We start from the raw sequence: 20,656 nt of genomic DNA on the forward strand, positions 1-20,656 counted from the left end.
AAGGAGATGGTGCAGGACGGAGGGCTTCATGTTTCTGGACAATTGGGCTCTGTTCCAGGTAAGTTGGGACCTGTTCTGACGAGACGGTTTGCACCTGAACTGGAGGGGGACTAACATCCTTGCGGGTAGGTTTGCTAGTGCTGCTCCAGGGCGTTTAAACTAGATTTGCAGGGGGAGGGGAACCAGAGTGTTAAGGCAGATAGTGAGGTGGAGGAGGATAAAAGTCAAGCAAGGAATGCATGTATAGAGGTTTGTACGTGATAGAAATGTTCTCAGGTGCATCTATTTCAATGCAAGGAATATTGTCGGAAAAGCAGATGAGCTTAGGGCATGGATTGGCACATGGGATTACGACATTATTGCTATTAGTGAGACTTGGTTGCAGGAGAGGCAGGACTGGCAGCTCAATGTTCTGGGGTTCCGTTGTTTCAGACGTGATAGAGGGGGAGGGATGAAAGGGGGAGGAATGGGATTATTAGTCAGGGAAAATATCACACCTGTGCGTAGACATGACAGCCCGGAGGGCTCATCTACAGAAGCCATAAGGGTGGAGCTGAGGAACAGGAAAGGTGGGACCACAATAATAGGGTTGTATTATAGACCGCCCAATAGTCAAAGAGAATTGGAGGAGCAAATCTGTAGAGAGATAGCAGACCGATGTAAGAAACAGAAAGTTGTGATAGTAGGAGATTTTAACTTTCCACATATTTGACTGGGATTCCCATACTGTAAAAGGGCTGGATGGCTTGGAGTTTGTCAAATGTGTTCAGGAAAGTTTTCTAAATCAATATATAGAGGTATCAACGAGAGAGGATGCAATACTTGATCTCCTATCAGGGAACCAGACAGGTCAGGTGAGAAAGGATCTAGGAAGAGTGGATTGGCATAAGTTGTTTTCTGGCAAGGATGTGTTCAGTAAGTGGAAAGCATTCAAAGGCGAAATTTTGAGAGTGCAGAGTTTGCATGTTCCTGTCAGGATTAAAGGCAAAGTTAAAGGCATAGGGAACCTTGGTTTTCAAGGGATATTAATGATCTGATTAAGAAGAAGAGAGAGGTGTATAGCAGGTATAGGCAACAAGAAGCAAATGAGGTACTTGTAGAGTATAGAAAATGTAAGAATATACTAGAAAAGGCAAAAAGAAGACACGAGGTTGCTTTGGCAGATAACGTGAAGGTAAACCCGAAGGGTTTCTACAAATATATTAAGAGTAAAAGGATAGTAAGGGACACAATTGGTCCCCTTGAAGATCAGAGTGGTCGTCTATGTGTGGAGCCTCACGAGATGGGGGAGATCTTAAACAGTTTTTTTGCATCAGTATTTACTCAGAAAACTGGCATAGTGTACAAGGAAGGAAGGGAAACAAGTGTCATGGAACATATAGAGATTAAAGAGGAGGAGATGCTTGCTGCCTTACAGCGAATAAAGGTAGATAAATCCCCCGGGCCTGACATGATATTCCCTCGGACCTTGAGGGAGACTAGTGTAGAAATTGCAGGAACCCTGGCAGAAATATTTAAAATGTCCTTAGCCACGGGTGAGGTGCCGGAGGATTGGAGGGTAGCTCATGTTGTTCCGTTGTTTAAAAAAGGCTCCATAAGTAAACCAGGTAATTACAGGCCAGTGAGCCTGACGTCAGTAGTAGGTAAATTATTGGAAGGTGTTCTGAGAGATCGGATATACAATTATTTGGACAGCCAAGGGCTGATTAAGGATAGTCAGCATGACTTTGTGCATGGTAGGTCGTGTTTAACGAACCTTGTAGAGTTTTTCAAGGAGGTTACCAAGAAAGTAGATGAAGGAAAGGCTGTGGATGTTGTCTACATGGACTTTAGTAAGGCCTTTGACAAGGTCCCACATGGGAGATTAGTTCAGAAGGTTCAGACACTTGGTATCCATGGAGAGGTTGTAAACTGGATTCAAAATTGGCTGTGTGGGAGAAGACAGAGAGTGGTAGTGGATGATTGCTTCTCAGATTGGAGGCCTGTGACTAGTGGTGTGCCTCAGGGATCTGTGCTGGGACCATTGTTGTTTGTTGTCTATATCAATGATCTGGATGATAATGTGGTAAATTGGGTCAGCAAGTTTGCTGATGACACTAAGATTAGAGGCGTTGTGGACAGTGAGGAAGGCTTTCAAAGCTTGCAGAGGGATCTGGACCAACTGGAAAAATGGGCCAGAAAATGGCAGATGGAATTTAATGCGGAAAAGTGTGAGGTGTTGCATTTTGGAAGGACAAACCAAGGTAGGACATACACAGTAAATGGTAGGGCACTGAGGAGTGTGGAGGAACAAAGGGATCTGGGAGTTCAGATACATAATTCCCTGAAAGTGGCGTCACAGGTAGACAGGGTTGTAAAGAAAGCTTTTGGCATACTGGCCTTCATAAATCAAAGTATTGAGTATAGGAGTTGGGATGTTATGGTGAGGTTGTATAAGACATTGGTGAGGCCAACTTTGGAGTATTGTGTGCAGTTCTGGTCGCCAAACTACAGTAAGGATATCAGTAAGATTGAAAGAGTGCAGAGAAGATTTACTAGGATATTGCCGGGAGTTGAGTTGCAGGGAAAGCTTAAACAGGTTAGGACTTTATTCCTTGGAGCGTGGAAGAATGAGGGGAGATTTGATAGAAGTTTACAAAATTATGAGGGGTATAGACAGAGTAAATGAGAGTAGGCTCTTTCCACTTAGATTAGGAGAGATAAACACGAGAGGACATGGCTTTAGGGTGAAAGGGGAAAGGTTTAGGGGGAACATTAGGGGGAACTTCTTCACTCAGAGAGTGGTGGGTGTGTGAAATGAGCTGTCATCTGATGTGGTAAATGCGGGCTCACTCTTGTTTTAAGAATAAATTGGATAGATACATGGATGGGAGAGGTCTGGAGGGTTATGGACTGGGTGCGGGTCAATGGGACTAGCGGAATAATATTTCAGCACAGACTAGAAGGGCCGAATGGCCTGTTTTTCTGTGCTATAGTGTTCTATGGTTCTATGATATGAAATAAACCAAAAAGGCCATAAATGAATTTATTTAAAACATGAGTAAATTGTTCAAGGCATTGCTCATGGTCAGTTGTTGAATATAATTGTTTTGTGTATAAGGTGACCACAGAATTGGAAGAGACACCTCAGAAACTTGATCCACAAAGTAATGGAGCCCGCAACTACAGTCAGCCTAGCGAACGTGAATGGGAAGTGCTGCTATGACATCCAAAATGGTAAAAAACCTTGAAAGAAAAGCATAACTGGAAAATCCTTACAACAGGAAATGAACAGAAAGAGTGATGGGGAGAGTTGGAGTCTTATTCTAAAGAAGGGCGGGTTGGATCTGATTTGGCGGGGTGGGGGGGGGCGGGGGGGGGGGGGGGGGGGGGGGGGGTTAAAATTTAAAGGACCTATTTTCCAACCTGAACCCACACGCATCTGGCTTTAACTGAGGCTGAAGATGATTGGGCGATTAACTCGATGGGAGGCAGGGTGGAACTTTAAAGCTGATAATGACTCCAAGGCCTGAATTTTACCTCTGGTGGGCGCACCCAATCGGTGGGCCCGGGGGTGGTCAGGAAACAAGCCCCCCCACCGCCAGCAAAATCGGCAGCGGACCGCAATTTCCCGCTGGCCGGCCAATTAACGGCCCGCTAATGTGAAACGCACGCTGAAAAGCACAGCGCTGCCGGTGCGGGGGTGAGAAGAGGCCGGGCCATGACATTTCCACGGGGGTGGGTGAGTGCTGCGAGAAAGCTTTCTGAAGGCAGACAGCCTCAGGGAGCTGCCGGCCTGAAAAAGCGGAAATAAAGGTTTATAGGCTTTGCGAGTGCTCCCGCTGCTTCCCCCTCCACCAGCAGTTCAGCTGCACGCAGCTGACCCACAAGTGATTCTGGAGGAGAAGAGTGTGTGTGTGTGTGTGTGGCAGGGCCTTTCAGAGCCTCGTGCAGACATGATCCTACGCACGCAATCCTTCCTCCATCACGCTCATCTCAATGTTCCATGCATTTTCAACGCTGCCTGCTGGGGTTCTCTTTCAGTTGTCCATCTGAGCTGACCTGCATCTCTACCCACCCACTGATCACACTCCCATGCAGCATCTGTTCCTGCCAAACACAAGGCTCCTTTCAGGTTCGATTTTTCAAGATGGTACTGGTGAAGTATGCCTTTAAAAGACGTGCACCTGGTGACCTGAACTTCGAGGGGAACTTGGAATTGAGTGCACACATCTTTGCACAGTGCTCATGAGCATTGCCCATAGGACATCAAGGAAGAGGTGCAGCGCATTCACAGGGGGCACAGGCAAGTCACATTTTCCCGGTTGGCTTTCAGTTTAGTGCGGGTCAGGCTCGTGGGAGGAAGTACATAAGCGCATGCTGGGGGTGGGGTGAAAAGTGGTCAGTCATATATGCCACCTGCTGCAGTATTTGATGCCACAGGGACATGGAGGGCATCCACTGCCAGTGACCATGGCACTCAATTATTATATAAGTGGTTCCTTCCAGGGCTCCACAGGTGACCTGTGCAGGATCTCGCAAGCCTCCACACACAAGGGTATCCAGGAGCTCGTGGATGCCATCTTCGCGAAGGCACAGAACTTTGTGCATTTCACCCAGGATCAGGAAAGCAAGAAAGCAAGAGCACTGGGATTTGCGCTGATCTCAGATTTTCCACAGGTGCAGAACGTCATCGACTGCACTCACAAGACACTTAGATCTCCATGGCAACAAGCAGTCAACTCCGTCAAACGCAATGGCTAACACACACTGAATGTTCAGCTTTTGTGTGGTCACCACAAACAATGCCTACAGGTCTGCACACGATTCCCAAGGAGCATCTACACTCCTATACCCTTAGCAGGTCTCAGATCCCTGACACCTTCCAGGGTCAACAGAGGCTGCAGAGTTGGCTCCATGAGGACCAGTGCTCCCCACAGAGGATGTGGCTGATGACGCCCATGCAGTGGCCTCAGACAGCAGCAGAGTGACGGTACGACAAAGCTCATGCCATGACTGGGACTTTGGTGAAGCAAACGATCAGCATTTTGAAGACGAGGCTCGGTTGCCTCAACAGGTCTAATGGAACACTGAAATACAGTCCATCGAGGGTGTCTCAGATTATTGTCACTTGCTGTGTGCAAACAACCGGGCCCTGCAACAGAGGGAGGACCTGGTTGAGGAGGTGGTGGTGGAGCTGTGGGTATTCTTCAATGAAGGAGGACATTGAAGGGGATGACAGTGATCAGGTTCCTGAAGGTGAGGGTTCCAGCAATGAGGCCATCACTCCGGCCAGACAAGGCAGGTACACTCAGGAGGCCCTCATAGCCACAAGGTTCATGCGGGATGATGACTAGGTGCAGTGAGGACAGTGCTGACATCCTCACCTTGCCTCTGTGAACGTTTGACTCCTATGTGGCTGGTGGCAGTGCACATACCCTCAATACTCCGGCTCATGTCATGGAGACGTAGCAGAGGTCCTAATAGTTGCAAGATTCCAAGAAGATGATGGTGACATGCAGTGAGGACACTCAATGGATCTTCACATAGCCTCTGTGAATATCTGACTCCTGTCTGGCTGAGGGCAGCTCGCTTGCGCTCTGTGATCAGGGTCATATGGAGACACAGCTGGGAAACTTTAAATGCACCTGAACTTTTGTCAGCCTTCAGCACCTGACCACTTCAGGAGCACAGAGCCACTGGTCACAGATGCTGAAGATGTGTGGGGCCAATGCCACCTCAAAAGGTGCTGAGAGCACACAGAGAGAATGAGGGAACTCTGACGCCTACCCACGACATTCTGGCAGCAATGACAAGTGTCATTGATGTGTTCAGTAAGTGCGAAGCCGGGCCATCACTTTGATCTGAAGGTTAAACACTGCACAGGAAAGAGGCCCTGGACTGAACACCTGCCTTTTCCTTGTGCAGGAACCAAGGTTTCACATCTGAGTGACACAAACACTGCTCATCATAACAAGGAGCCACAGGCAAGGAGACATTCTTTGGAGTTATATTTTATCAACAATAGTGAACAGTATGTACAAGTGACTAACACCCGTGCCCCGGCTGTGTAATTACATCTTCTTAACCTTCCTAACCATGCTGCTGTGTCTTGGTGCTCCCTGGACATCCACAGTGGAGGTGGAGGCAGCCTGCTGACTGCTACGCCTAGTTGTCTGTGATGACCTTGGTGGGTGTCCTCTGCGGGGTGGAGGGCCTCGGCCTGCTTTCAGGGTCCTGTTGTGTGGCAGTGGCACCCTCCTCGGCCTGTGGAGCTGGGGCTGCCAAGGTCAGAGGAAGAGGGAATTCGGATTCGGACTCACAAAGTCACCTGGGTGGATGGCCCCGGGGTGTACACCTGTTGATCCTCCTCCCTATGGGTGCCCCAGAGCCCCTGGCTGACTCCTTGAGTAGAAGAAGAAGCTGGAGTGAGATCAAGCTGCCCCACATCCCTCTCGTGTTGGCAATGTTGGAAGCCAACCACGGCGTCAGCGATGGAGTTGAGCCTGCACAGCAGTGCAGGACCAATGTCCTGGACCAAGGTCTCCATGGCGGCCTCCATCCTATCAATGTTGAACTCGCGCGTCAGCCTGTCAGAGCCATCATCTGAGTCTGAAGGCGGACAAATTCTTCCGTTGTGCCTTGCGCTCTCAGGAGTGCAGTGGACATCCTTTCCTGATGTCCTCGAGCTTGCCTTTGCAGCTTCAGCAGCTGAGGTATGATTGAGTCCAGAGGCTCCTCATCTGACTTAGACTCTGCAGGTTTCTGGCCTTCAGCAGTCCTCCAAGTGCTGGAAACTTGGGAAGTACCTGCTGCTGCCTGCTGTGTTCACTAGATTGTGGCCCTGAGGCTACTCTAGAACTAGATCCCACTGAGGTGTGTGTCTCTACGCTGGTGGAGGGTGTGGGTAAGCCCTGTGATGGGCCTTCAATTAGGGTGTCATCAGATTCCTCTTCCAAGGTGGCTTCAGGGACCTGGGTCATGGACCTCCTTCAGCTGATTCCCAGACGTGCCTGCAAAAGCTGGGAGAGATAACTAGTGCCTGGCAGTGGCCTGTGAAACAGGACACATCACTCACAGCATGGTTGGCTGATGGATGTTGCACTGCTGGAACCTCAATTGGTAGAGCAGCACCGACCTCGTTGTTGGCACAGGAATGCTCCAGATCATTGCCGATCAGCTGGATGGCTCTGTTTTCAAAGTCTGTGAGGACCTTGAAGTCGGGCATTCCTCCGCCAGTCTGTGACCTCTCTCTTTTGTTGTGTGTCAGCTTCCCTGCATGAATACAGATGGACAGCGTATAAGCAGGCACCTGCCAGGCCAGATGAAAAGGATGCCTGGCATGTGTGGGTGCTGAGTGGTGCCATGGATGGGGTGAAGACACAACCTTCAGGGCAAATGAAGGCGTATGTGAGAGAGTGAATGGTGATGCCCCTTGAACTGTCAGTGAGTGAGATCCCCGTGGCTGTGTGATGGTTTGTGATTGTGTGAGTTAAGAGTGATGTGAAGAGTGAGTTATCTTAGCAGAACGGAGGAGATCATTCATGGTCTTTCGGCACTGGATTGCAGAACATTGGTGCTGACCACTGCTGCCACTGCCTCTGATGCTGGATTGTTGACATTGCTTGTTTGTCTAAGCCCAGAGTGGGGATAGAGGACTTCATGGCGGTCCTCCACTGCCTCCAGGAGGCACCTGATGGAGACGTCACTAAATTTGGGGGCAGCATGTTTCCTCCCTTTAGCAGCCATGATTTTCCAGTAGCTTCTGATCCCTTAGAGAGTGCTAGCTCTGTGCGGGGGCACCCTTTAAATATGACACCTGGATTACTGAAGGCCTGAGGTGACAGCAGGGTGAGAAAATCAGTGATTTGGCGTGTTTCCCGTGAATACGTTATTAACGAGGTGGGACCTGTTATGAATGGGACAATACGGCGCGCAAATACGCCATTGCGGCCGGTGGGTAAAACGTCTTTTTCCCTGCATGCCACCATACTTAGTGCAAATCTGGGATGATTCCGCCCAATGAATTACTTCTGAAAATTGCTACTGACTTTGCTTCCACCACCCTTTTGAGGCAGTGGTTTCTAGATCATAACATGATAAGGACTTTTCCTCATCTCCCTTTCCCCCAGCTTATTTTGGAATTAACGTAAATCTATGCCCTTTAGATAATGACCTCTCATCAATAGAAACATTTTCTCCATATCTACTCTGTCAAAGCCCTTCATAATTTTGAACACTTCCAATAACTTTCGCCTTAACCTTTGTTTCTCTAAGGAGAACAATCCGTGCTTCATGTGAGATCAGGTGGAAAAATGTGTCTGTCACTTGGATCAGTTGGAAGATTTTGTAATGTAGGGATTAACACTGCCTCAACTGAATGATCTTTAAGCAAAAAAGCAGATAGGCTGAAAAGCTGAAACAAGAACAAAAGATAGTGGGAATGCACAGCAGGTCTCTCTGACAATGGGTCTCAATCTGAAATAAATGTGTCTTTCCTCTCCTCAGATGATGACGACCTTGCTTTGCTTTTCCAGCATTTTCTAAACAATGGTTAAATGCCTACACTGCTGGCCACCTTTGTGCGAGTAATGCTTTACGTGTAGACAGTGGGAAGCAACTCCTAATACCACAGGGACAAAGAGAATTCAAGCAACAATTATTGAAGGTGGTTTGTCCTGAAATAGCAATTTCGTGGGCATCAAGTGATGTATTAATACCTCTCAAAATCTGATCCACAAACAGATTCTGAGGTTGAGTGGAATGACAATGATTTCTTATAAAACCATTCCCTATTTAGCTGCTTCTAGACTATGAAAGTCACCAATATAGAAACTTCACATTAAAACATTGCTGTCTCCATTTACCAGAATAAAGGGTTTATGATTTACAATGCCTTACATTTCTACCACATTGTTAACAGTAAAAAACTTTTTAAAGTGCTCAATATACCTTCAGGAATGTACTTACCATCTTGCTACACATTGTGAGCAGGGCTATATTGAATATTGAAGATCTACTTATAGTGGATCATTTCTGAAACTGTCACTATTTAATTCCAATTTGTCCCTTGAAACATGAGCATGAAAGTCCAATGGTGGGAGCCTTTTAAACTGTCCTCCCTTATACTTCTGCTTTCTACCAGTTATAATTATTTCATCTTCATCATAATAAGCCTGGACATCTTGAGGATCACTGGTAAAATAATTACAATATTCAACTCTCATGAAATGTATGCTAGACGAGTTCTCTTCCATGCTGAACTTACGAGCTAATTCATGACAACATCACATTGTAAAAAGCTAGGATTATGCGGTGGTCTACTCTGTTAGTAAATCCCCAGAGATTGGTGTAATTCCGATGTTACAATGGGTAGAATTTTCTGTGCCCTCTGGCGTCGGGCATGTTTGGCAGTGTGAGAGGACAATATGGCGAGAAGGCCAAAAATTGGTTTCACGACGTTGTGAAACCAGTTTGCGATCGTCCGCTCTGCCCACCAAGGCTGGACTGCATTTCCCACCATCAGACTTCATGAACCTTATTGTAATACATCTGCATATCATTATAAGCCCAGCCCACTGGAATCATCTCCCTATGCTGGATCCTCTGAGCACACAGGCATAATTGCATGCTGGCGTGTTTCACAACAGTATATATAAGCCGTGCACTTAGCAGGCTGCACTTCCCTCGGGACTTCAAGGTTTATTTGCCTACCTTGCTTCAGTCAGCACTCACAGTCATCAGCTCCAGGCTTCACAGACAGCACCACATCACTTTTAGGGGTGCTCACAGGCAGTTTTCTACCTGCCAGATCAGCCATATGGCATGGGTGGCTTTTCAATAGCTGCAGGGCTAGGGCTTGCTTGGAGAATGGGGAGAAGTGGTCTCAGGCAAGGGGAGAGGTTTGGGCAGATCTGTAGTGGGGAAGGAGGGTATCCCAGGGTGTGTGAGGGCACATATTGATCTTTGCAAGTGGCCTCAAGATGGTGAGGGCTAAGGAGGCAGTCTCCAGAGGAGATGAGGCCAGATGGACATGTGAGGGTATGTGTGAGGGAATGGGTGATGATGTCCCTTGAGCTGGCAGTGAGTGAGATGCCCGTGAATGTGTGATGGGCTTGAGTGTGTGAGATGGCTGCCTTAACCAGGCAGCCACGGATGAGATCATTTATCCTTTATCTGCATTGGATGGCCAGCCTCTTCTGTGCAGCATTGGCTTAGATCACCAATGCCATTGCCTACCAAGTCGGAATGGTAATGTTGCTGCCCCTCCTGCGGCCAGAGCGGAGATAGAGAACATCACGGCGGGTCTCCACAACTTCTAAAAGTCGCTCGACCGATGCATCACTAAACCTGGGGGCTGCAGTCTTCTTGCCTTTCGGGGCCATGTCTTCTCTTCAGCAGTCCTGGACTGGAAGCACTGAGAGGTGTGTGCATGGCTGTATTTTAAATGCGGTGCCTAGCCTGATGAAGTGGTGAGGTGACGGTGTGGCAGGCGATCGGAGTCCACCTATCATTGAAGCGGCATGTTTCCTGGGAATGCATAATTAATGCGGCAGGTTTGGGAAAATAAGGCATGAGAAGCCACCACTGTGGCTGGCGGGCAAAACGCGTATTTCCTGCCTGCTGCTGCGCTTAGTGCAAATCTGGGACGATTCAGCCCAGTGTCTTTAAAAATAAGCGTAAACAAAAAGGAAGACATATATTAAGACTCTGTGCTGGAAAAATTGACCAGCACACACAGGTTTCTGGGCTAAATAGGCCTGCCTGGCAATCTTTCTGTAACCCACTGGACTTGGGTATTGTGCATGTCCTGTATATTTCCCAGTCTGCAGCTGTGACAACACTTCAAAATGTTCCTTACAACCAATTGTGTATATCTGAAAGGTGCTATATAAATGCAAGTACTTCAATATAACAGCAAAAGTTTGGCAGTGCACCATGCAGCAATTTATTTTAAAAAGAAACATTGTGGGTGTGCATGGAATGTTTGTTTTATACCAGCTTAGAACTTATGTTTGAGCATTGGAATCCAGTTTCCAATTACATCTGAATTGAAATTTCATGATAAAAGGAGAAAGTGTAGTAGACTAGAAAGCACCAACCATATCTTTGAACAGACTCTGTAGCATCACTGCACAATGTAATTGTACCCCCTAGTGGAATTGGGCAATTCAGCATCAAGCTATCTTGATATTTGACTATAAAATAGAATCATCAGCCAGATTAAAGACATTTTTGGTTTTAGTTTCCATTTCAAAAAATAAAACTGTTAAAAAAAAAAGTTTCAGTGGGAAAAAAAAAATCATTTGCAACACTATGCAGACTACATCAATTCCCTGAAGGCAGGCAGTGCTATTTGAAGCAGCGCTACGCAAACACATTTCTCCCACCACCCCCCCCCCCCCCCCCCCCCCCCCCCCCCCCCCCACCAAACAATATTTAGTTTCATTATTAAAGTCTGCCACGAATCAGTTCAATAAAACATTACTAAATGACCAATATCAATTGCTGGGTGTGAGCATATACTATTAATACCTCTGGTACTTGCAGTACAGTCATAAAGCAGAAGAGAGGGAAGGTGAGTAGTTTAAAAGATGATGGAAGTAATGAGGCAGTGAGCATTTGAAGGAATTGTAATAATGGGGAATTAGTTGCACAAAGTGGGATACTAAGTATGTAGTTTTGCTTAGAATTAAGCACACTGGTGAACAGAAGCTAGATAAACTCTATAATCGATTTATTTATATATATATATATATTTAGTAGGTTTCTGAGACAAACGTCAACTCTTTTCTTCTCCGCCGATGCTGCCAGACCTGCTGAGTTTTTCCAGGTAATTCTGTTTTTGTTCCTGAGACAGTGTTCATCATGTCCCTCTGAGGCCATACCCAATATATCTCTCACTTGCTGTGTTGTCTCCTCGCTGCTTGTTGTACTGTTCCTCTCAGTTCCCTTTTCTTGTGATCAATTCTCTCCACTCCTGATATCCTCTGTCCCATTGTCTATACACATCATCTTCCCATGATCCAACACCACCCTTAACTCCTTTCTTTGTTTTTTTTATTCCAACATCTGCCTGCATCTCTCTCTCCCCTCCCCCCATCCCAATCCCAAAACAAAGAGGACAGAATAAATGTTAGGAGAGATTGGACACTTGAACAACTTTCCCGAGGGAACAACATCTAGGAGGGAGGCCAGGGCCAAGTGAAGGGAAGGTGGTACAAAGATGAATGAATAAATGAAAATAGATAAAAAATAAATAGAAAGAGACAAAATAAAAAGGAAAACCCGGCTACACTAAAATGTAGTAAAAATTGGATGATTGAATTCAGAGGCAAAACCAAGAACTAAGCATTATAGCAACTGTTTACATACGATTTCACTTATAAATGTATATATAAGCATTTTTATTGTTCAGTGTTGATATAAAGTCACAACAAAAGATAATGGCTTGGATTTTATGCCAGAAATAACAGTGAGGCTGTTAGTACTCACCACTACTAAAGAATAAATGGGATACCTTCCGGAGTTAAAGCAGAATTCAGGAAGTTGCTGTCCAAGTTGCCCTGCCCTTCCAGAAGCTTCACTTTAATGGTATCTCTTGGAAGGACATGGCTGTCACATACACAAAGGGCATAAAATTGCTGTACTCACCCATTAGTTACCCACTAAATACCCCAGGAAAAGTTAAGGCTTGTCCATTCTAGTGTAAGTAGATGTTTAATGTCATGATAACGTTTAATTACTGTCAAACAACCTCTCTGAGACTGAAACTTAATGTTTACAGGAATAGAGTTTCATTCTTTCAGATTTATTTTTTCTTTCTGCCTCTTCTGACTCTCTCTCTCTTAATTTCATCTTTCCTTCTCTCTCTTTATTTCACCTTCTGTACACGATTCAACACTAAATTAAATATTCTAACTTACGCCTGCTGGTTTAGACTCTGGGCAGAATTGTCCCAGATTTGCATTGAATGCAGTAGCGGGCGTGAAAAAGTCATTTTATGTGCCGGCCGCAAAGGCGGATTCTCACGTCATATCCTCCAATACCCGGCGCGTCCTGCCTCATTAATAATACTTTCACGGGAAACACTCCGGATTGATGGCAGGGCGGCCTCTGATTTGCCCGTCCAGCTGTCACTTCAGGCCTGCAGTAAGCCGTGCGTCATATTTAAAGGATACTCTAAAGGATCAATAGCTGCTACAAACTCATGGTTGCCAAAGGCAGGAAACACGCTTCCCCAAAATTTAGCGATGCAACCCTCGACTGAATGCAGTGGAGGCCCACCATGAGGTCCTCTACCCCTGGTTTGGGTGAAGATCAACAAGCAAGGTCGCCAATCCAGCCTGGGAGACGGTGGCAGCAGTAGTCAGCGCCAACGCCCTGCAAAAGAGGACAGCCGAAAGAGGATGAATGATTGCCATTCCGCAAGGGTAAGTCACTCTTCTTGTCACTCTCAACTCACAAACCCATCACACATCTACAAGGATCTCACCCACTGCCAGTTCAAGGGACATCACCATTCACTCTCTCACGCACATCTTTATCTGCCCTGTGAATCGTGTCTTCATCCCATCCATGGCACCACTCACTGCCCATACACGCCAGGCATCCCTCTCATCTGGCCTGGTTGGCGCCCTGCTTACACTCTTTCCATCTGTATTCATGAAGGGCAAGCTGGCATATAACAAAAGGGAGAGGTCACAGACTGCTAGAGGAATGCCCAACATCAAGATCCTCACAGGCTTTAAAAATAGAGTGATCCAGCTGGCCCACGATGATCTGTGCTGACGGTGAAGTCAACTATGTGAGGATGCAGCAGTGCAACATCCACCAGACAACCATGCCTGTGAGTGAGTTCCCCTGTTCTGCAGTCCCCACCAGGCACTAATTATTGCTCCTTGCTTTCGCACGCACATCTGGGAAGCAGCCTATGGGGTCCATGACCTAGGTCCTCGAACCAAGTCCCGAAGACACCTCAGGAGGAGAATCAGATTACACCCAAAGAGAAGATCTATCACAGCGCTCAACCACCCTCCACTAGCACAGAGACAAACATGGAGACCTTGGACCAGGCCATTGGTCTTGCACTGCAGTGTGGGCTGAACTCCATCACTCACGCCATAGATGGCCTCTAACATTGTCAACGCAAAGGGGTGCAAGGCAGCTCGATCTCACTCCAGTTACCTCTTTTCCTCAAGGAGTCAACCAGGCCCTCTCGGGCACCCATTGTGAGGAGGATCAGCTGGTGTACACCATAGGCCCATCCACCCATGTGACTCTGGGAGTGAAACCCCAAACAAATCCCCTCTTCCTGTCACCACAGCCACTCAACTCCACAGGCAGAGGAGGGTGCCACTGCCAAACAGCAGCGCCCTGAAAGCAGGCCGAGGTCCTCCAGGTCTCAGCCCTCCAGATGATGCCTGCCAAGGTCATCACAGACAGGGTATAGTAGTCAGCAGGCTGCCTCCACCTTCACTGTTGATGTCCGGGGAGCACCAAGATGTAGCGGCCTGGGCTTGTTAATCACTTGTAGATAATGTTCACCATTGTAAATAAACTCCCAAGAACGTCTCTTTGCCTATGGCTCCTTGTTATGATGAGCAGTGTTCTTGTTACTCAGGTGTGAAGCCTTGGTTCCTGCACAAGATAAAGGCAGGTGTCTCAGCCCAGGGCCTCTTCCCTGAGCAGTGTGTAACCGTCAGACCAAAGTGATGGTCCAGCTTCACACTCACTGGACTCATCAGTAATGGTGCTTGTCATTGCTGCCAGAATGTTGTAGGCAGGCGTCTGAATTCCGTCATTCTCTCTGTGTGCTCTCAGCATCTGTGATCGGTGACGCTGTATTCCTGAAGGCGACAGGTGTTGAAGGCTGACAAAGGATCAGGCGCATTTATAGTTTCACGACTGTCTCCATGATATGACCCTGATCACAGACGCAAGCAAGTTGCCCTCAGCCAGACAAGAGTCAAGCATCCATGGAGGCTATGTGAAGATCTATGGAGTGTCCTCACTGCATGTCTTCATCATCCTCCTGGAATCTAATGACTATTAGGGCCTCCACTCATCTCTGTGACATGAGCCTGAGCACTGAGGGCATGTGAGTTGCCACCAGTCACACAGGAGTCAAATGTTCACAGATGCAAGGTGAGAATGTCAGGACTGTCCTCACTGCATCTCATCATCATCCTCCATGAATCTTGAGGCTATGAGGGTCTCCCGAGTGCAACTGCCTTGTCTAGTCAGTGTAATGGCCTCATTGCCGTCATCTTCGCCTTCGAGGAGCTCCTCACCCTCAAACACCTTCAACATCCTCCTCATCAGAGGAGACATACAGCTCTATCATCTCCTCAGCCAGGTCTTCCCCCTGTTGCAGTGCCAGGTTGTGTAACGCGCAGCAAGCAACGACGATGTGTGATACCCTCGATGGGCTGTATTGCAGTGCTCCACTGGACCTATCAAGGCACCAGAACCTCATTTTCCAAAATGTCTATTGTTTGCTGCACCAAAGTCCGGGTCCCGGCAACAGCCTCATTATGCCGTCACTCCACTATAGTCTGAGGCTGCCACTTGGGTATCATCAGCCACATCCTCTGTGCGTAGTCCTCACCACTGAGAAGCCAACCCTGGCAGCCTCTGTGGACCCTGGAAGATGTCAGGGATCTGAGACCTGCTAAGGATGTAAGAGTCGTGGACTCTCCCTGGGAATTGCTCGCAGACCTGTAGCATGTGTTTGTGGTGGTTGCACACCACCTGAACATTCAGTGGGTGGAAGCCTTGCAGTTAATATAGTTGACTGCTTGTTGCCATGGAGATCTAAGTGGCATGTGAGTGCAGTCGATGGCACCCTGCACCTGAGGAAACCCAGAGATCTGTGTAAATCCCAGTGCTCTTGCATCCTGGCGTTCCTGATTCCGGGCAAAATGCACAAAATCCTGGACACATCTGAGCATGGAGGCTTGAGATCTCACACAGGTCATCTGTGGAACCCCGGAAGGAGTGACTGGCGTAAAAATTGAGCGCTGCAGTCACTTTCACGGTCACTGACAATGGATGTTGTCCATGTCCCTGTGGCGCCAATCCTGCAGCAGGAGGCATATGTGACTAGATATGTGCAGCCTTCAGCAACACAGGTTCTCAGTCATCTGCAGGGATGACAGACGCTATCTATAGACCCTGGGTCTAGTGAGGCGCCTACAAGCAACGGCTCTCTGTGGATTTTCAGCTACATGTGCAGCAGGCCCTGCCACTCCTTCATCTTGAGGGAGGTGCTCCTCCCTTTGCCCAGCCAGGTGCCTCCACTGCACTCTCCTTCTTCTTCTCTGCTTCCTGTAAGCCATGAGGCATACGGCCAAATCACCAGGCTCCATGATCCTCCTGCCGGATCAAAGAGAGAGACACATGGGTTAGCATAGGTATACTAAGAACCTTTCTTGATTAAGCCTGAAGGCCCCTTCACGCATGCAGGAGAGTGCTGGCCATTCTACTGGACCAACTGGCAGCAGCTTCGGCCAATGGACTGCGTGCTGTGCTCTCAGCTCAGACGCAGGCATTCTCCTAACCCACACTACGAGGCTGTGCTATTAGGTTGAACCATAATGGATACTGGTCCAAACATTAAGAAAGACATTGCAAGGGGCTATGAGCATCGCTGCCAGTGACTACGCCATAGCCACCTTTCACAAAGGGATTGTACAACTTGCCCAGTTGGCCAATTGTTCTGCTGCCCCCTAAAACGTACATTAATTTGCAGTCTGCATGCGAGGAGTGAAAAGTTCTGATGCATTTGGTGGCACATGCATGCCTTTGTGTTGCTCGAGCGGGCAGAAAAGATTCAGAGGCCCGACTCCAAGCATGTCAATGGAGCTGCTGCTGAACTGTCTCATCGGCAAAAGAATGCTCACTTTTGACAAGCTTTTCCAAGTGCGTAACAGCTTTCCTCACCCCACCACCCCCCTCCCCGCATGCCCCTGGCATGTGCTTGTGTACTGCCTTCAGCCTGTGCTGCCAAGCCCCCACTACACTGGCCTGACCCGTACTGCAGCCCTTGCCCTGGCACCACACTGAAAGCTAGCCGGGTAAAGAGGACTTGCCTGTGCAACCACAATCCCCACCACCCCCCAACCCCGAATATGCAGCACCTCTTCCTTGATGTCCTTGGGGGCGATGCTCATGAGCACGGCGCAAGATTGTGCGCACTCACCTCCTAGTTCTCCTTGATATTCAGGTCACCTGGCGCACGTCGCTTAAGTATAGTTGTGAAACATGTCGACATGGTGCCCAGATGATCAAGGTTGAGGGAGAGGTGAGGGGATGATTCCAGTGAGCAGGACCCATAATGAGATGCTAAAGTATTGAAATTAGATTCCCGATGTGCAGCGGTGGGGAAACGCGGCCCGCCATTGATGGTTGGAGCAGATGATCATCAACTGATTTCATGACGGTTTAAAACCAATTTTTGGCCTTCCCGCCATATAGTTTCCCCCCTCCCGCCCGCCATGATGCCTGCCACCAACTGGACTGGATGATTCTGCCCTCTGTGTCACTCAGTAATGATTCTTCAGTCTGATTGGTGAAAGGAGACACTGTTGCCTGTCCTGTTGATAAAAGGTCCCAGACAGATGCTCTGTTTGGTAGAGGGCTCTGTGTTCAAAACTATTCCTAATCACAGCAAGTTCCACTGCAAAACCCATAGAAAGTCTGTAGATAAATGAGTGGCCAGCTTGATCATTCACTTCTTCTTTTTCTCTCTGCCCAAGGCAGGTCCGACCTACAGCGCTATGACCGCCGCCACAGGTAAGACAAGGTAGCAGGTCGCGAATCCACCCCCGCCAGAATGGGGATCAAACCGCCATGCTTTTGGCACCAGTTTGATTTACACCAGCCGTCGAACAAAGTGCCCCACCCCTGCCAAGGAGTCTGAGTTGCCATGGCAACCTGCAATTTTACATGCATGCTTTAGCCCAGGGCTATGGATAGTGATGGTATAGGCTCTCATTTTCTTTCCATCATATGGCTGACCAGGAGCCTCTCCCAATCTTACTGCCTGCCACTGGCAAATGTTGGAAGGATTTGCAAGTTGCTACTCAGCTTGCTATGACAGTGTTATGAGCTCATCCTCCTTGGCCATTAAGTCCTGGAATGGCACTTGAACCCAGGGCTTCCGGCTCAGAGGCAGGGACACTACCCACAGAGCCACAAGACCTCCTGCTTATTCACTGCTGACCACAAAATCCAAAACAGTGACAACAGGGAGTGCATACATATGAAGGATTTTAAATAACAAGTCTAAGTTCACAAAGTCACTGATACAATTGGTCTGGTCCTGCCATTATCACATTCTGCTTTCCACTCTTAATGTCACCATTAGCACCTCCTTTAGCCAGAACCACCACTATTAACAACCCTTTGTCCTTTTGTTTATGACATCTTTTACAAACTCTCCTTTGCCTCCACCTATCGCTGGCCTCCTATCCAGTTTCACCTGTCCCACCCCCCCTTAAACAGTATATATTTCACCACATTTCTACTGCCCTTCAGCTCTGAAGAAGAGTCATACAGACTCAAAACATTAACTCTGTCTTTCTCTCCATAGATGCTGTCACACCTGCTGAGTTCTTCCAGCATTTTTTGTTTTTGTTTCAAATTTCCAGCAGCTGCAGGGCTTTGCCTTTACCTTAGTGACACAATTGACCTGTCTTATTTACTTTCTCAAATCATATTCTGGGGTAAAGGGGTTGAAATCGCACTGTCTGATATTGATGACAAATGTGCTATGATGTTCCTTTATTTGATAACTTAAAGGTAAAAGGAAAAACTACAAATCTTAAAAAAGTGGCCATAAAAACCAAAAAACGCTAGAAACGGGCTTTTCTCTTCATCTTTTCTCTCACAGGCTGTGCATTCAAACATTTTACATTTTTTATGGTTAAAAAAAATATTTTCCGAGCTTAAACATCTCGAGGGCACAGAAAAGAAAATGATTCCACTGAAATAGCCTGCACTGAATTCATGGATTTAATGCAGCCCGTTGCACTGGAAACCATGGCAGGCACTGAATTGTGGGAGAGTCTCCTAGCAGTGGACAACCACCCCCAATTCACTCGGAGGGCAGAAGGGATTGATGCCAGATTTCTGACCAGTGGCAGTGGGACATCTCCTATTATGCCAGAGCCCAATGCAAATTAGTGGGGACTCAGGGATTAAAAGGAGGCTGCACGGCTCTCCCATACCCTTCTAAGGCTGCCCAGCAAACCCTCTCATGTCTTCCAGTGGCCTCCTGGGGGTGAGGTCTGAGCTCTCCATTAGGCACTCTGTGCCCTTGCCCCTGAACCCTCCTCCCTCTTCCTCTTCGACCCTCACCTTACAACACCCATCCTACCTTCATTCACCTGTGGCCTGGGATCCCTCTGTGATACTCAGCCTCAGTTGGGTGCAGTGCTGCCAGCAGCCAGTGCTGCCAGCATGAGGAGCTGCTGGCTTCTTATTGGCCAGAAGCTCTCAGTGGGCGGGACTTCCACTACCAGGGATCTGAATCACAGGGAATGCACAATCATGACCAATGAAGTGCCTGAAGGGAACTTGATTCCATCGGGCCGCTACCCGGAACTGATTGGGGTTCCCTGCTGGTTCTTTGGCCAGTAGGTGAGATACCCACTGGCCCAACAAAACCCCAGCCTATGTTTTTCCTGGGACTGGTTTTAGAATTCTAGTCTTCTGCTTTCTGCACAAACTAATCCTATTTCCTTGTTTTTTTGTTTTAGCCCTAAACATCATGCAGTTGGTACTAAACAATATCCCAGTGACAAATCAATAGTAGAGATAGAACTAGGTTAGCCTGAATTGAGGAGAGTCATACTCCTGCCTGTCACCAGAGGTCTACAATCTTTTCACATTAGTTGCTAATAGTAGCAATGGAAATACTTTTCTGTATCCTCAGTGAATGTCTGCTGCAAAGACTCTTATCAATTTCCTAACAGCGTTGCCTAGGCCTTAAGCATTAGGATTTCCTCCCTAAACCCCTCGTCCTCTCTATCCTCATTCAAGACACTCCTGGCTTAAAACCTAGCACTGGCAAAGCTTTTGGTCACCTGTGCTAACATTTCCTTATGTGTTTGGTGTCAAGTTTTGTTTGACAATGATCCCTGTGAGGTGCTATATAAATGCAAATCGTGTGTTTATCTTTGTAGAAGCATCTCTAACAGAAAAAAATTGTAAATCATTTGCAGGAAGAAATCTGCACAGGGTAAACCGTTCAGAAAACAAGGAGGTATTTATTGCCTTGAAATCACATATACGTTGAAGTGTCACAAATCTTATCCTATAACAGTTCACAAGCAGCTTAGCTTGCCAGTAACTGTCCATATATTCTTTGCTCCTGATATCTTGCTTTTTGCAGAGTCTTGCCTCTAGCTAGCAATGTGATGATCCTCCATCCCTGAAGGAAACAGTGCTGCCAATGTGAACAACAGAATGGGCAATCAAACCATCATATCAAAATGCCAGAGGTGCTGGATTTACAGCCAGCTTAGCCCGTTACAAGGCACTGGTTTCTGAAGAAGATGAATACGTCTCATTGCAATAGTCTGCTGAAAAGTAGCATTTGTAACTAGGGAAAGCTAAGAACATAGGCAATAGGAGCAGGGGTAGGCCATTTGGTGCACTGAGCCTGCTCCAC

At 47.5% G+C, this 20,656-nt stretch overlaps 1 protein-coding gene across 1 annotated transcript in view; it reads right to left on the reverse strand.

Moving 5' to 3' along the window:
* Positions 1–20,656, reverse strand: part of ptprn2 (protein tyrosine phosphatase receptor type N2) — a 749,959-nt gene that overhangs the window by 542,572 nt on the left and 186,731 nt on the right. The window lies entirely within an intron of this gene.

Source organism: Carcharodon carcharias, chromosome 3 (genome assembly GCF_017639515.1).
Source record: "Carcharodon carcharias isolate sCarCar2 chromosome 3, sCarCar2.pri, whole genome shotgun sequence".
In the NCBI taxonomy this organism is placed as follows: Eukaryota; Metazoa; Chordata; class Chondrichthyes; order Lamniformes; family Lamnidae; genus Carcharodon; species Carcharodon carcharias.